We start from the raw sequence: 16,867 nt of genomic DNA on the forward strand, positions 1-16,867 counted from the left end.
CTAAAAAGTTTGCTCTGGTTGTCAAGGTGCTTCGGGTAATGAGCATAGCTAGTATCCTTTCCATTTGAGATTTTACAGTTGTATCTAATTTGACATATGCTAACACATTGACAATGTAGGAATACATACTGTCTTCGTACTGTATGCAAATTGTATGTTTCTCAGCGTTGTCATGGTCCATCAGAAACAACTACAGCCATGTCAGCAACCATTCTCCTTTGATCCCACAGAGGACCTAATTATGTCAAAGGTATACACAGAAGGCTTACTGTAGACAGAAATCATGTGGGGAAAATTAATTCTTCCCCAAAATATTCTTGAATATACTTTATTCAATTTATTGAGAAAATACAGTGATTTGAAAACGTACACAAATATTATCTTTGATGTGTACTGTTTCAATCAATTCATATTTCAGATAAAGAGCAAGTGCACTGTGGGTTCCCTTTGGGTTCACTTACACTCTATTCTAAGGACAGGTTCACTTGAAATCCAGTACTGCAATACAGACTTTTACAATTCAGAATAGATTATGTTGTACTTTTACAGCCCAGTAGACCGTAAACAGTTTAACAACTTATAGATTTAAATCACAATGATACAGAAATGACTGGGTTCAAAGGATGGGAGTGTACATTTGGTGGTTTGTGTCTTTAAGATGTATGCATGCTGATTAGAAATAGTAGTTTGCTGTATCCTTCTTCATCAGCATACTGTATCTTGGCTGTTGTTCAGAAGGTGATGACAGCCCATGCCTCTCTCTCCTCTAGAGACAGCTGTAGAGAGTCACCCAGATAGATGCTCCACCTGGATGAGACAAACACACACTATTAGTTTAACAATACAATCTCTGTCCTAGTGATCATGCTCTTCATGTTAAACTCTTGTGTCTTGGGTGAACTTTGAACTTGGAGGGGCATTACTGTCACACCCCAGGCAATGAATTGTCCTTTCCTTTTGTTATCCAATGGACAGCTATGCGTTTATGTTACAATACAGTTTACATTTTATTTCAAACGAACTGTTCATCCAAGCATATCATTTACAAGTACAGCACAACAAACACACATAGCTACTGACAAAAACATGAAGAATGGTACACTCTTAGAAAATAAGGTGCTTTCTAGAACCTAAAACAGTTCATCGGCTGTCCCCATAGGAGAACCTTGTGAATAACTATTTTTGGTTCCAGGTAGAACCCTTTTGGGTTCCAGGTAGAACTCTGTCCACAGAAACAAAACGGGTTAACCTGTGGGGACAGCCGAATAACCCTAAAATAAATACATCTTTGCTTTTTTTTGTTGCGTGCTCCAACTCCTTTCTACCTTGAATTAGTCCTTTTGGACATTTTTCTTGGTAAGCCCTTCTCATGGTTTTTGTCATTGTTGTTGAGCACCCCTCCTTTCTTTTGTTTGCTGAAGCGTGAAGGCCCACCTGAACCCTTTTGGAACCTTTTTTCTAAGAGTGAACTTTCTACTTTACACTTTGCATACATTTCACTACATACAAACTCCAGGCCTGCAGATGAAAAGAGGGCTCTGAGTTCAAAGTTCCCAATGTACTCGACAGCAACAAAGGGCCACAACAATGGCTCCTGACATGAGTCTCCCTCATATCACACTGCACTTTCCATGCATTGTTCTCCTGGCCTTCTCACATGTATTGTCTTACATTATATTCTTAGAAGCGGATAAGACAGCTAGGTTTTGTGCCGGGGACACAAGGCCTGGGAGTGTCTATGTGTTACAGACGCTTATTATTCTCTCATAGGGTGATGGGGCGATGGAGCTTGGGAACGCCTTATCAGATCCCCCTTACACTCACCCCAACCTGGGTTCAGATCCCCCCCCACCATCACCACCACTCTCTCACCGACACCCCCTCCAACAAGGTATTATGCTATCATGTTTCCCGAAACTATATAAGCTGCTGACAAGCATGGGAGACTCTGGTAGCCTTTGTGGGGCACTATGAAAGTATGTACCATGTTGCTACAGCAGCTCGGGCTACTGGAGTTTCAACAGAGATATGACTGATTATTGTGTTAAATAGTGTAAAAATGATTCAGGATAAATGCATTTTCTATCATCTTGATACATTGCTGTCTACCAGTTGACATTTTTGGGGTAAGCACAGCAGTGTATATTACAAGATACTTTATGGTTTGTGCAGGTATTTGGAGGGCATTCAAATATATACTGTAGCTGCTAACACACAACTGTTTTCAGTGGATGGGGCCCCACTGCATTCATCTTTGCCTCCAACAACAAAACCCAAACGAAAGAAAGAACAGAGCAGAGTTCAAAGGGCATACCTCCTTGCTTGCACACAGCACCTTAAGGGCACTCCCTGCCTGCCTGTCTCCCTGCCTGTCTCCTTCCCTGCCTATCTGCCCCCCTCCCTCCCTGCCTCCCTGCCTCCCTCCCTTCTTGCATGCCTGTCTTCTGGCTGTTTGTGGCAGGCAGGTTTTTCCCCTACACCCTACTTCCTGCATTCTACTCCCTTTGAGTCTGCACATTTACACATCTACCTGGAGCTAAAGCCACGTCAAACTACACACGTTTCACGCACGTGCGTGAGTTTCTGTGTGTGGGCATGCACATTTGTGTGTGTTAAACACATCTCTATCCCCCACTGAGTGACTGGGCATTGCTTATATCGATCCCAGAGTTCTCAGTTACCTCGGATGGGCCCTGTGGCTTTCTATGGTGGTACAGGCGACTTAGTGACACAGCCAGATGGAGGGGGCTAATGGTTGACTACACACAAACACACACACACACACACAAACACACACACACAGCTTTGTTCCTTTTTCTGGAATGCATATCCATTTAAGCAGTACCTTTGTCCTCCAAAAAGCAACTCGAAAGGTACATTCTTGATTTAAATGACTTTTGAAGGTATTTTAAAAGCAAGGACCAGTGTTTAACATATTTCAAAACTTTTGAAAGAATGAGATGTATAAATACAATCCATTGGCCAGATTTTACAGTGAAAACCAGTAGAGATATTTCAGTAGAACATTACACTGAGTATACAAAACATTAAGAACACCTGCTCTTTCCAGAGCAGCTTACCGATCACTGTACCTGTACACAGCCCATCTGTAATTAGCCCACCCAACTACCTCATCCCCATATTGTTATTTACATTTGTTATTTATTTTGCTCATTTGCACTCCAGTATCTCTATTTGCACATCATCTTCTGCACATCTATCACTCCAGTGTTAATACTAAATTGTAATTATTTTGCACTATGGCCTATTTATTGCCTTACCTCCATAACTTACTACATTTGCACACACTGTATATAGATTTTCTATTTTCTATTGTGTTATTGACTGTACATTTTTGTTTATTCCATATGTAACTCTGTGTTGTTGTTGTTTTTATCGCACTGCTTTGCTTTATCTTGGCCAGGTCGCAGTTGTAAATGAGAACTTGTTCTCAACTGGCTTACCTGGTTAAATAAAGGTGAAAAAAAAAGACTGACCAGGTGAATCCAGGTGAAAGTTATGATCCCTTATTGATGTCACTTGTTAAATCCACTTCAATCAGTGTAGATAAAGGGGACGAGACACCTTAAAGATGCCTTGAGACAAATTAGACATTGATTGTGTATGTGTGCCATTCAGAGGGTGAATGGGAAATACAAAAGATTTAAGTACCTTTGAATGGGGTATGGTAGTAGGTGCCAGGAGTACCGGTTAGAGTGTGTCAAGAAATGCAATGCTGCTGGATTTCTCATGCTTAACAGTTTCCCGTGTGCATCAAGAATGGTCCACCACCCAAAGGACATCCAGCCAACTTGACACAACTGTGGGAAGCATTGGAGTCAACATGGGCCAGCATCCCTGTGGAACACTTTCGACACCTTGTAGAATCCATGCCGCGACTAATTGAGTCTGTTCTGAGAGCAACTCAGTATTAGGAAGGTGTTCCTAATGTTTGGTATACTCAGTGTATATAATAAATAAAAAATAAATGAATAGCTGTTGGTCAAAGAGTCTTTCATTGACTCAAACCACTCAACACGACAGCTCTCCAGAACAATGGCATTTATGTGAATAAATCTGAAAATCTTGGATATTTTCCCCCTGCTTTCTGATGCTGGCAGAAAGTGGGCCTCCAGTTGCCCCAAGTCAGATGCGGGTGTAGAGGAGTCTTATCCCTCACGCCCTCACCGCTAACTACTCCCAAAGGACTTCACCGTTCTCTCTGGGGGGTATCAAATACTGCTAGAGCAGAGACTGATGTTGAAGGACAGAGAATGGAACTGTATGGAGGCATACCAATAGTGACAGAAAGAAGACACACACATTGAGGAACATGACCCACATGCACGCACATGCACACACAGTACATACACTTGCACACACACCGCAAAATTAAGTTGGTTTTACTGATAATATGTATGAAAAATGTATGCACTCACTAACTGTAAGTCACTCTGGATGAGAGCGTCTGCTAAATGACTAAAATGTAAAATGTTATTTTTTTTTACATAATCTCTCTAATTCGTTACTTTCAGTGATTGTGTCTTAATGTTTAATATTGTGTAATGTATTTGTTAATTTGCCATTTACCAGCTTTGGCTGGCATTGTTGAGTGCAGTGCTTAATTCACTTGCAGTAACTGGAGGCATTGCAATGTGCTGATCGTGGAAATGGGTGGTCTCATCATTGAACGTCAGTTTTGATATCCGTTCATGATCCATTACACATCATGGCACAACAAGCTGCTTAATACAAATATATAAATATAATTTTATTTATTCAAACATGTATACAGTATTGTGTAAAATAAACATAAAGTCTACAAATGTTTAATTACCCACAATCCTCTAAAAACCGAGCCACGAGGCAAGTAGTTGCAATACATTTTTATATTATTAAAATTGAGTCAATTAAATAAATATTATTTATCTTATGTTATCGCTCATAAAATGTACTTACTTATTTTAAGCAACATATTGAGATCGATTAATTCTGAACTGTTTTGGTAAAATTAAATTAACAAATTATTTAAACGACTTGCATTCATTTTTATTAAGTATATGTTATTATTATTATTTTATTTTTAATCAATTTCAATTCACCTCAGAATCATTTTTACAGTGTAGGGCTATAGAAACCTTAAGTAGACATATACTTCTCCATCTGTCAGGTTGGATGGAAACAGACATGATCAAAGCGCACAACAAAAGCCTTTCCACCAGAGGAGGCTCTATATTTTGTATGCTTGAAACATTGCATTATCTCCTTCTCTGTGTTCCAGTCAGTGTAGTAAATAATGTATAGTCTCCTGCACTGTGAAAAAGCCCAGTCTTTCACTTCAGGGATCATCCAGGGTTTACCTGTATAAATTGACTTTCAGGGTCTTCAGATAAATGGATAGCACCACAGAATGTGGGTCAGACCATTTAATTTGCACAGCGTTTCTATTTGTCTTATTCAATCAGTGTTTGACAGATGCAATGTCACTCATAACGTCTTAGGGACATCTGGGGCCAAAACTATTTCAGACTATGAATTGGTGGAGGTAAGGATTATTTGATCCATGATAAGAGGTTATTGAGATAGATATGGCCCAGGTAAGGAGAGGACAAGAGCAGACCTATGTGAAATGGCAGATCTCTCGCTCACCTCTTCAATCTGTAGGCCATGCTTAACACAGGGCCAAATCAGTCGTTATCCTCTTTCTCTCTGTCTTGCTCCTCTCACCTGAAACAGAAAAACAAAATGGGATGTTAGAAGTGTTTCTCACTGACGATACAGTGCATTCGGAAAGTACTCAGACCTCTTGACTTTTTCCACATTTTGTTATGTTACAGCCTTATTTTAAAATTGATTAAGTACATTTTTCTCCTCATCAATCTACACACAATACCCCATAATGACAAAGCGAAAACAGGTTTTTCGATTTTTTTGCGAATTTATAAAAAATAAGAAAATTGAAATACCTTATTTACATAAGTATTCAGACCCTTTGCTACGAGACTTGAAATTGAGCTCAGGTGCATACTGTTTCCATTGATCATCCTTGAGATGTTTCTACAACTTGATTGGAGTCCACCTGAGGTAAATTCAATTGATTGGACATGATTTGGAAAGGCACAACCCTGTCTATATAAGGTACCACAGTTGACAGTGCATGTCAGAGCAAAAACCAAGCCATGAGGTCAAAGGATTTGTCCTCAGAGCTCGGAGACAGGATTGTGTCAAGGCACAGATCTGGGGAATGGTACCAAAAAATGTCTGCAGCATTGAAGGTCCCCAGGAACACAGTGGCCTCCATCACTCTTAAATTGAAGAAGTTTGGAACCACCAAGAACTGAGCAATCGGGGGAGAAGGGCCTTGGTCAGGGAGGTGACCAAGAACCTGATGGTCACTGACAGAGCTCCAGAGTTCCTCTGTGGAGATAGGAGAACCTTCCAGAAGGACAACCATCTCTGCAGCACTCCACCAATCAGGCCTTTATGGTAGAGTGGCAAGACGGAAGCCACTCATCAGTAAAAGGCACATGACAGCCCGCATGGAGTTTGCCAAAAGGCACCTAAAGGACTCTCAGGCCTGGTCTGATCAAAACAAGACTGTCAGGTCTTCCTCCGAAGCTGCCACCCCTCCTTGTTTGGGCAGGCTTTGGCGTTCATCTTCACCGGCTTTCTAGCCACTGCCGCTCCATATCTCATCATTCCATTTGTCTTGTCTTGTCAATTACACACACCTGGTTCATATTCCCCTCATTAGTACATGTATAAGTGTTCCCTCGGCCCCCTTGTCCTTGTGGATGATTGTTTCATGTGAGATGAGTGTAGCTCGGTGGAGCTACCTGTACTTTGTATTGCCGGGGTATATTTTCCCCGTGTGCCTGTACAGTCGTGGTCAAAAGTTTTGAGACTGACACAAGTATTGGTCTTCACAAAGTTTGCTGCTTCAGTGTTTTTAGATATTTTTGTCAGATGTTACTATGGTATACTGAAGTATAATTACAAGCATTCCATGAGTGTCAAAGGCTTTTATTGACAATTACATTCAGTTTATGCAAAGAGTCAATATTTGCAGTGTTGACCCTTCTTTTTCAAGACCTCTGCAATCCGCCCTGGCATGCTGTCAATTTTCTTCAGGGCCACATCCTGACTGATGGCAGCCCATTCTTGCATAATCAATGCTTGGAGTTTGTCAGAATTTGTGGGTTTTTGTTTGTCCACCCACCTCTTGAGGATTGACCTCAAGTTCTCAATGGGATTAAGGTCTGGGGAGTTTCCTGGCCATGGACCCAAAATGTCGATGTTTTGTTCCCCGAGCCACTTAGTTATCACTTTTGCCTTATGGCAAGGTGCTCCATCATGCTGGAAAAGGCATTGTTCATCACCAAACTGTTCTTGGATGGTTGGGAGAAGTTGCTCTCGGAGGATGTGTTGGTACCATTCTTCATGGCTGTGTTCTTAGGCAAAATTGTGAGTGAGCCCACTCCCTTGGCTGAGAAGCAACCCCACACATGAATGGTCTCAGGATGCTTTATTTTTGGCATGACACAAGACTGATGGTAGCGCTCACCTTGTCTTCTCCGGACAAGCTTTTTTCCGGATGCCCCAAACAATCGGAAGGGGGATTCATCAGAGAAAATGACTTTACCCCAGTCCTCAGCAGTCCAATCCCTGTACCTTTTGCAGAATATCAGTCTGTCCCTGATGTTTTTCCTGGAGAGAAGTGGCTTCCTCGCTGCCCTTCTTGACACCAGGCCATCCTCCAAAAGTCTTCGACTCACTGTGCGTGCAGATGCATTCACACCTGCCTGCTGCCATTCCTGAGCATGCTCTGCACTGGTGGTGCCCCGATCCCGCAGCTGAATCAACTTTAGGAGACGGTCCTGGCGCTTGCTGGACTTTCTTGGGCACCCTGAAGCCTTCTTCACAACAGTTGAACCTCTCTCCTTGAAGTTCTTGATGATCCGATAAATGGTTGATTTAGGTGCAATCTTACTAGCAGCAATATCCTTGCCTGTGAAGCCCTTTTTGTGCAAAGCAATGATGACGGCACGTGTTTCCTTGCAGGTAACCATGGTTAACAGAGGAAGAACAATGATTTCAAGCATAACCCTCCTTTTAAAGCTTCCAATCTGTTATTCTAACTCTATCAGCATGACAGGGTGATCTCCAGCCTTGTCCTCGTCAACACTCTTACCTGTGTTAACGAGAGAATCACTGACATGATGTCAGCTGGTCCTTTTGTGGCAGGGCTAAAATGCAGTGGAAATGTTTTGGGATTAAGTTCATTTTCATGGCAAAGAGGGACTTTGCAATGAATTGCAATTCATCTGATCACTCTTCATAACATTCTGGAGTATATGCAAATTGCCATCATAAAAACTGAGGCAGCAGACTTTGTGAAAATTAATATTTGTGTCATTCTCAAAACTTTTGACCACGACTGTATTTCTTCCAGTGCGCCTGTTTTGCGCACTGGACTGTTGACGCTATCCAGCATGACTGTGTACTACGGAATAAACTCTGTATTCTGTGATTTACCCTCCTGCGCCTGACTCCTTCAAATCACACTCTCACAAAGATTGAACTCTTTGGCCTGAATGCAAAGCGTCACGTCTGGAGGAAACCTGGCACCATCCCTACGGTGAAGCATGGTGGTGGCAGCATCATGCTGTGGGGATGTTTTTCAGCTTCAGGGACTGGGAGACTAGCTAGGATCAAGGGAAAGTTAAACAGAGCAAAGTACAGACAGATCCTTGATGAAAACCTGCTCCAGAGTGCTCAGGACCTCAGTCTGGGACGAAGGTTCACCTTCCAACAGGACAACGACCTTAAGCACACAGCGAAGACAATGCAGGAGTGGCTTCGGGACAAGAATTCATGTCCTTGAGTGGCCCAGCCAAAGCCCGGACTTGAACCCGATCTAACATCTTTGGAGAGACCTGAAAATAGCAGTGCAGCGACGCTCCCCATCCAACCTGACAGAGCTCGAGAGGATCTGCAGAGTAAAATGGGAGAAACTGCCCAAATACAGGTGTGCCAAGCTTGTAGCGTCATACCCAAGAAGACTGGAGGCTGTAATCGCTGCCAAAGGTGCTTCAACAAAGTACTGAGTAAAGGGTCTGAATACTTATGTAAATGTGATATTGCATTATTTATATATTTTTTGCAAACATTATGGGGTGTTGTGTGTAGATTGAAGAGGGGAAAAAACTATTTAATCCATTGCAGAATAAGGCTGTAACGTAACAAAATGTGGAAAAAGTAAAGGGGTCTGAATACTTTTCCGAATGCACTGTATGTTTCATGAGTGGACCGCAGTGACACAGACTTGACTTCTCTTCATATGACTTTGGGTTGGGGATTACCTATTTTTATGTCACTGTTTGGTTCTCTTGTAGAAGCCTTTGACAGTAGAGTCACATCTTAAGTCTGACTATTGTGGCACCATGACATAACTCTCTTTGGCTCCCTTCCCCCTCTTTCCCACCAGTTGGAGGTACATTGAAAGAGTTTCATAAATTCTGACTTATTTACTTATTTACAACCCTTTAACACCTCAGCAAATGTGCAGGCTGCTTGGGTTAAAAATATACCCCCCGAGGCTCTGTATATGTATGTGGTATAACATACGTGTGCCTGCGAACACGTACACGTGTACTAAAGGCCCAGTGCAATACTTTTGTGAACAAACAAAACAAATCCTGTGCTGCGGCTTGGTCTGCTAATATAGGACTAGTAAAGGCCCTGTGCACTACTTTTGTGAAGAAAAAATAAATGTCTACATATTTAAAAAAATATATTATTATGGTCTATGTGAGAGGCCATGCAGTCCCAGATGGGATTATTATTACACAGCTTGATCTTTGTGTGTGTGTGTTTGTGTGTGTGAGTGTGTGTGTTGTGTGTTGTGTGTGTATTGGAAAGAGAAAGAGATGTGTTCTCCTGCCCTGACCTATGCTCTGTACTCTTTGCCCTGACTGAATGTGTGTCTGTCTGAGTATACATGATGGTGTTAGTACAGTCACAAAACATTGCAAAGCAAGCCATTAGCAGCAACCATTGTTGGGGCAACAACTGGATAAAACCCCTAAAACACAACTGAACACATGCACCCCCATCCCACACACACACACACACACACACACACACACACACACACACACACACACACACACACAGACAGACACAAACCACTACCACCACCACCCATTAAACTCAAAATAGAAGCTAAACAAAGACATGACAATGTGCTGCTGTTCTAGCAACAATTACATTCTGGGTGAGTGTCAATAAATTGGACCAAATCCATGTTGAGCTGATGAATCAAAGAGCATTGCGGCAGATGAAAGGTGTGGGTAATATATGTATGTCTGTCTGCAGCTAACTGGCTCTGGTTTTAGTCTACTGTGTGTGAGTGAATATTAATGTCACAGAGATTTGTGGTTCTTAAAGGATCTCCATGCTCTCCCCCTCTCCCCCTGTCTACCCCCTCTGCCCTTGGCCATGTCGCCGTGGTATCTCCCTGGCATGCTGAATGGTTGTCATGGATACCCCCAGACACATCCGCCATACCATGAGCGGGGGATGCTGAGCGCTTCGGTGGGGCCGGCGCCGAGACTTTCCCTCCTCCACCTCCCTTCCCCCAATCCCTTCCCCCCTCAACCCGTCAACCCCCACCCAATCCCCTCTTTCCCACTTCACCTATCACAGCCCAAACCCCCACTCTATGGCTCTTTTTCCCATTTTTGGCTGGCTAGGCCTGAGACTAACAGCAGCTATCCAAACCCCATACCAGGGTCCTGTCTGCCTTTCAGAGGAGTGATAATGAATTCATGGCATTCTGAGTAGGAGGTACAGGAGACACAGACACATGGCTGAACCAGGAGTAACACAATAATAAAATAAGACACCACAGATGCCTTGAATAAGCTGAACGAGTCAATGAAATGTTGTGTGTGTGTCTGCCTGTCTGTTTGCCTGAGGCCTTGATTCAACTTGATGTTCATCCTGAAGAGATCCTTTTCATTAGCCACTATCAATTATTCAACATTGCACTTGCTTAAATGCTCTAATGTGTTCAAACCCTCCACTCTCTGCCTAACATTCGCCACTTATGATCTGTGCACTTTTCTAATGAGGTGAACAGAGGTGTGTTGATTGGTTCAAATGTTCACACTCAAGTCTTCAAACGTTTTTAAAACTATGAACATTTAGTACAACCGCTGACACTCAATGTGGTTATGCACAGTCATAGTTGCATTCAGTATTACACCAAATAAAATATTTTGCGCAAAAAATTCATTAAATCCAGTCTCGCAAACAGAAGAAATAAAACGGTTAATAATTTATGACACCTCCTCTCGCTCACCCTACCCTCCCTTTAATATTTTCCAATATGACAGCGCTCTCTTCTTCCACATATTCTCAGGAACAATAATCCTCTGTGATTGGAAAGCTAATTTTAAGTGTCAATTATTCTTATGCAAATGCATGTGCAGTTTCCCACATCTAAAAAGGTTGGGAGCACAGATGGGTGCAGACACAAATCTCCCTCCAAAAAACACAGTGCCTTCCTGTCTGCCTCTTTATTTGTACCTCCAGGACAAGAAAGCTCCCAGACAAAGAAAGCTTGCATAATGGAACCGTGATATTTGCATGCTTATTGTCCATGCCGAACACCAAACATATCGTAAATTAACGATACAATACTGGAACGCTAAGTGTGGCATAGATGGGCCATTCAACACAAAACAGTAAAGATATTGTAGGCTATGCAATACTATGGTACTATCATGTTATGTAAACAATGCCACAACAATGCCACAATGTTTCACTGGGGATAATGTGTACTAAAACAACTATGGTGAAGCATCTATCCAACCTTAGAGTGGCTGTGCCATTTCATAATACGTACAGTGAGGGAAAAAAGTATTTGATCCCCTGCTGATTTTGTAAGTTTGCCAACTGACAAAGAAATGATCAGTCTATAATTTTAATGTTAGGTTTATTTGAACAGTGAGAGACAGAATAACAAAACAAAAATCCAAAAAAACGTATGTCAAAAATGTTTTAATTAGGGAAATAAGTATTTTACCCCCTCTCAATCAGAAAGATTTCTGGCTCCCAGGTGTCTTTTATACAGGTAACGAGCTGAGATTAGGAGCACACTCTTAAAGGGAGTGCTCCTAATCTCAGTTTGTTTCCTATATAAAAGACACCTGTCCACAGAAGCAATCAATCAATCAGATTCCAAACTCTCCACCATGGCCAAGACCAAAGAGCTCTCCAAGGATGTAAGGGACAAGATTGTAGACCTACACAAGGCTGGAATGGGCTACAAGACCATCGCCAAGCAGCTTGGTGAGAAGGTGGCAACAGTTGGTGCGATTATTCGCAAATGGAATGAAAAAAATGGAAGAAACACAAAATAACTGTCAATCTACCTCGGCCTGGGGCTCCATGCAAGACCTCACCTCGTGGAGTTGCAATGATCATTAGAACGGTGAGGTATCAGCCCAGAACTACACGGGAGGATCTTGTCAATGATCTCAAGGCAGCTGGGACCATAGTCACCAAGAAAACAATTGGTAACACACTACACCGTGAAGGACTGAAATCCTGCAGCACCCGCAAGGTCCCCCTGCTCAAGAAAGCACATATACAGGCCCGTCTGAAGTTTTCCAATGAACATCTGAATGATTCAGAGGAGAACTGGGTGAAAGTGTTGTGGTCAGATAAGACCAAAATCGAGCTCTTTGGCATCAAATCAACTCGCCGTGTTTGGAGGAGGAGGAATGCTGCCTATGACCACAAGAACACCATCCCCACCGTCAAACATGGAGGTGGAAACATTATGCTTTGGGGGGTGTTTTTTCTGCTAAGGGGACAGGACAACTTCACCACATCAAAGGGACGATGGATGGGGCCATGTACCGTCAAATCTTGGGTGAGAACCTCCTTCCCTCAGCCAGGGCATTGAAAATGGGTCGTGGATGGGTATTCCAGCATGACAATGACCCAAAACACACGGCCAAGGCAACAAAGGAGTGGCTCCTGAAGAAGCATATTAAGGTCCTGTAGTGGCCTAGCCAGTCTCCAGACCTTAATCCCATAGACAATCTGTGGAGGGAGCTGAAGGTTCGAGTTGCAGAACGTCAGCCTCGAAACCTTAATGACTTGGAGAAGATCTGCAAAGAGGAGTGGGACAAAATCGCTCCTGAGATGTGTGCAAACCTGGTGGCCAACTACAAAGAAACGTCTGACCTCTGTGATTGCCAACAAGGGTTTTGCCACCAAGTACTAAGTCATGTTTTGCAGAGGGGTCAAATACTTATTTCCCTCATTAAAATGCAAATCAATTAATAACATTTTTGACATGCGTTTTTCTGGATTTTTTTGTTGTTATTCTGTTCAAATTAACCTACCATTAACATTATAGATTGATCATTTCTTTGTCAGTGGGCAAACGTACAAAATCAGCAGGGGATCAAATACTTTTTTCCCTCACTGTAACTCATATTAACTAGTAGTTGTGTTATATGTTGTTGACACCTTATCCGAGCCAGAGTTAGCTCTCCCTGTGCAGCCTCCACCAAGAGACAGAGAGTGAAAGAGAAGGCTAGAGAGAGTGAGAGACAGAGAGAAAAAAGAATGAAAGAGAGAGAGACAGAGATCAGGGGTAGAGCGATACGGGAGTCTTGTTCCCTGACCCTCTCAGCTGATGTGACTTTTTAAAAAAGCCTTTTCAGGCCAAACAGGATCAAACAACCTGCTGCAGAGTCCGGTTACACCACAACAATGGTCTCCATTCACCCTCCGCCTCAACACAACAGCTTTTTCCACAAGTTATTTTTTTCTGTATTATTAGCTCAAAGGGTGGAGAGAGTGGGGCGAGTAGGAGGAATGGGGAGGGGGGCTGTGTGGGGATATCTTAGACGATAATGGTGCTTCACACATTAGATGATATCGGTGAACGGTGTTTGTTTTTAACTGTCTGCCACCAGCCACTGGGATCTACAGTTGAAGTCGGAAGTTTACATACACTTAGGTTGGAGTCATTGAAACTCATTTTTCAACCACTCCACAAATTTCTTTTTAACAAACTATAGTTTTGGCAAGTCGATTAGGACATCTACTTTGTGCATGACACAAGTAATTTTTCCAACAATTGTTTACAGACAGATTATTTCACTTATAATTCACTGTATCACAATTCCAGTGGGTCAGAAGTGTACATACACTAAGTTGACTGTGCCTTTAAACAGCTTGGAAAAGTCCAGAAAATGATGTCATGGCTTTAGAAGCTTCTGATAGGCTAATTGACATCATTTGAGTCAATTGGAGGTGTACCTGTGGATGTATTTCAAGGCCTACCTTCAAACTCAGTGCCTCTTTGCTTGACATCATGGGAAAATTAAGAGAAATCTGCCAAGACCTCAGGAAGAAAATTGTAGACCACCACAAGTCTGGTTCATCCTTGGGAGCAATTTCCAAACGCCTGAAGGTACCACGTTCATCTGTACAAACAATAGTACGCAAGTACAAACACCATGGAACCACGCAGCCATCATACCGCTCAGGAAGGAGACGCATTCTGTCTCCTGGAGATGAACGTACCTTGGTGCGAAAAGTGCAAATCAATCCCAGAACAACAGCAAAGGACCTTGTGAAGATGCTGGAGGAAACAGGTACAAAAGTATCTATATCCACAGTAAAATGAGTCCTATATCGACATAACCTGAAAGACCACTCAGCAAGGAAGAAGCCACTGCTCCAAAACCGCCATAAAAAAGCCAGACTACGGTTTGCAACTGCACATGGGGACAAAGATCGTACTTTTTGGAGAAATGTCCTCTGGTCTGATGAAACAAAAATAGAACTGTTTGACCATAATGACCATCATTATGTTTGGAGGAAAAAGGGGATGGCTTTCAAGCCGATGAACCCCAACCCAACCGTGAAGCACGGGGGTGGCAGCATCATGCTGTGGGGGTGCTTTGCTGCAGGAGAGACTGGTGCACTTCACAAAATAGATGGCATCATGAGGAAGGAAAATTATGTGGATATATTGAAGCAACATCTCAAGACATCAGTCAGGAAGTTAAAGCTTGGTCGCAAATGGGTCTTCCAAATGGGCAATGACCCCAAGCATACTTCAAAAGTTGTGGCAAAATGGCTTAAGGACAACAAAGTCAATGTATTGGAGTGGCCATCACAAAGCCCTGACCTCAATCCTATAGAAAATGTGTGGGCAGATCTGAAAAAGTGTGTGCGAGCAAGGAGGCCTAAAAACCTGACTCAGTTACACCAGCTCTGTCAGGAGGAATGGGCCAACATTTGTGGAAGGCTACCCAAAATGTTTGACCTAAGTAAAACAATTTAAAGGCAATGCTACCAAATACTAATTGAGTGTATGTAAACTTCTGACCCACTGGGAATGTGATGAAAGATATAAAAGCTGAAATAAATCATTCTCTCTAATATTATTACACTCCTGAGTGGCGCAGTGGTCTAAGGCACTGCATCGCAGTGCTAACTGTGCCACTAGATCCTGGTTCGAATCCAGGCTCTGTCGCAGCCGGCCGCGACCGGGAGACTCATGGGCGGCGCACAATTGGCCCCGTCGTCCAGGGTAGGGGAGGGAATGGCCGGCAGGGATGTAGCTCAGTTGATAGAGCATGGCGTTTGCAACGCCAGGGTTGTGGGTTCGATTCCCACAGGGGGCCAGTATATAAAAATATGTATTCACTAACTGTAAGTCGCTCTGGATAAGAGCGTCTGCTAAATGACGTAAAATTATTCTGACATTTCACATTCTTAAAATAAAGTGGTGATCCTAACTGACATAAGACAGGGAATTTTTACTAGGATTAAATGTCAGGAATTGTGAAAAACTGAGTTTAAATGTATTTGGCCAAGGTGTATGTAAACTTCCGACTTCAACTGTATATCTAGAGCCGCACTAATTCACACTCTGGACCCTCAGAAAACACTAGAGAAACTTTCCACTAGTACGGGTTGAAAATGCCAGATTTGGACACTGATAAACACCTAAATTGGAATGCATGGAATATTCTGTAAATTTAAGAGCACCCTATGTATTTTGAAAGATGAGACGTTGAAGATTATAATAAATACTGCTTCGATGTCATACAAGCAAGCCAAACACCCATGAGTCCAAATGTGCACTTCACATTTCCATGTCATAAAACCCATGTCATATACAGTGTCAACGTTTATGATCACTATGTTTGATGTACAGTTACAAGATGACATGGCGTCATACCCTGGGTAGTTCTTAACAGAATGAGTCTATTGTGAATAAAATTGATGCGTCACATGCACCTGAATGCACTAATGACTCCTTTCTATGCGCACCAAAATGATCTGTTTCCCTGAATTGCATTGTGAAAGGCTAACACTGTAAGATCGTATGTTTTAACTTAGGTAGTCATGTTGACAATAGAACAGGCTTTCAAATTATGCCCACCTAACTCAGATTTAAATTTATAATGGACCATTTTTGGATTGTGTAAACAACAACAGCAAATTGTATGATGGTGTGGATGCAGTGTTGTGTTCCAAACAAAGCAATTGCAAGTGTGATTGTGCTAGTTCCTCAACGGCACATCTAGGAGAGCTAAAAAAAACACCTTATAGTTGAAGACTCTTCTTTGAGTCATAATAGAGCATTGAAATTACTTAGGAACTGTGCAGACTTTGGAGAGGTGTGTGGTCACTTGGAGACACCAGTTAGTCCTCTCATTCAAACCCTTCTAATTTGTGTGTCTTTTGTTGCACCTACCCCACATTTTCTGAATGTATCCAAAGTATTTTCAGATTTCGTTATCAACAAATACGGCGAAAAGTA

General features: G+C 42.4%; 1 long non-coding RNA gene across 2 annotated transcripts in view; it reads right to left on the minus strand.

The window, feature by feature from the left end:
- Positions 1 to 281: 281 nt before the first annotated feature.
- Positions 282 to 16,867, minus strand: part of LOC121550219 — a 62,307-nt gene continuing 45,721 nt past the window's right edge. For both annotated transcript variants that reach the window (XR_005996939.2, XR_005996937.2), the window contains exons 3-4: positions 5,650 to 5,727; positions 282 to 807 (exon numbers count right to left, since the gene is read on the minus strand). This is a non-coding gene — a long non-coding RNA (uncharacterized LOC121550219). The remainder of the gene's footprint in view (positions 808 to 5,649; positions 5,728 to 16,867) is intronic.

Source organism: Coregonus clupeaformis, chromosome 18 (assembly GCF_020615455.1).
Source record: "Coregonus clupeaformis isolate EN_2021a chromosome 18, ASM2061545v1, whole genome shotgun sequence".
Classification (NCBI taxonomy): Eukaryota; Metazoa; Chordata; class Actinopteri; order Salmoniformes; family Salmonidae; genus Coregonus; species Coregonus clupeaformis.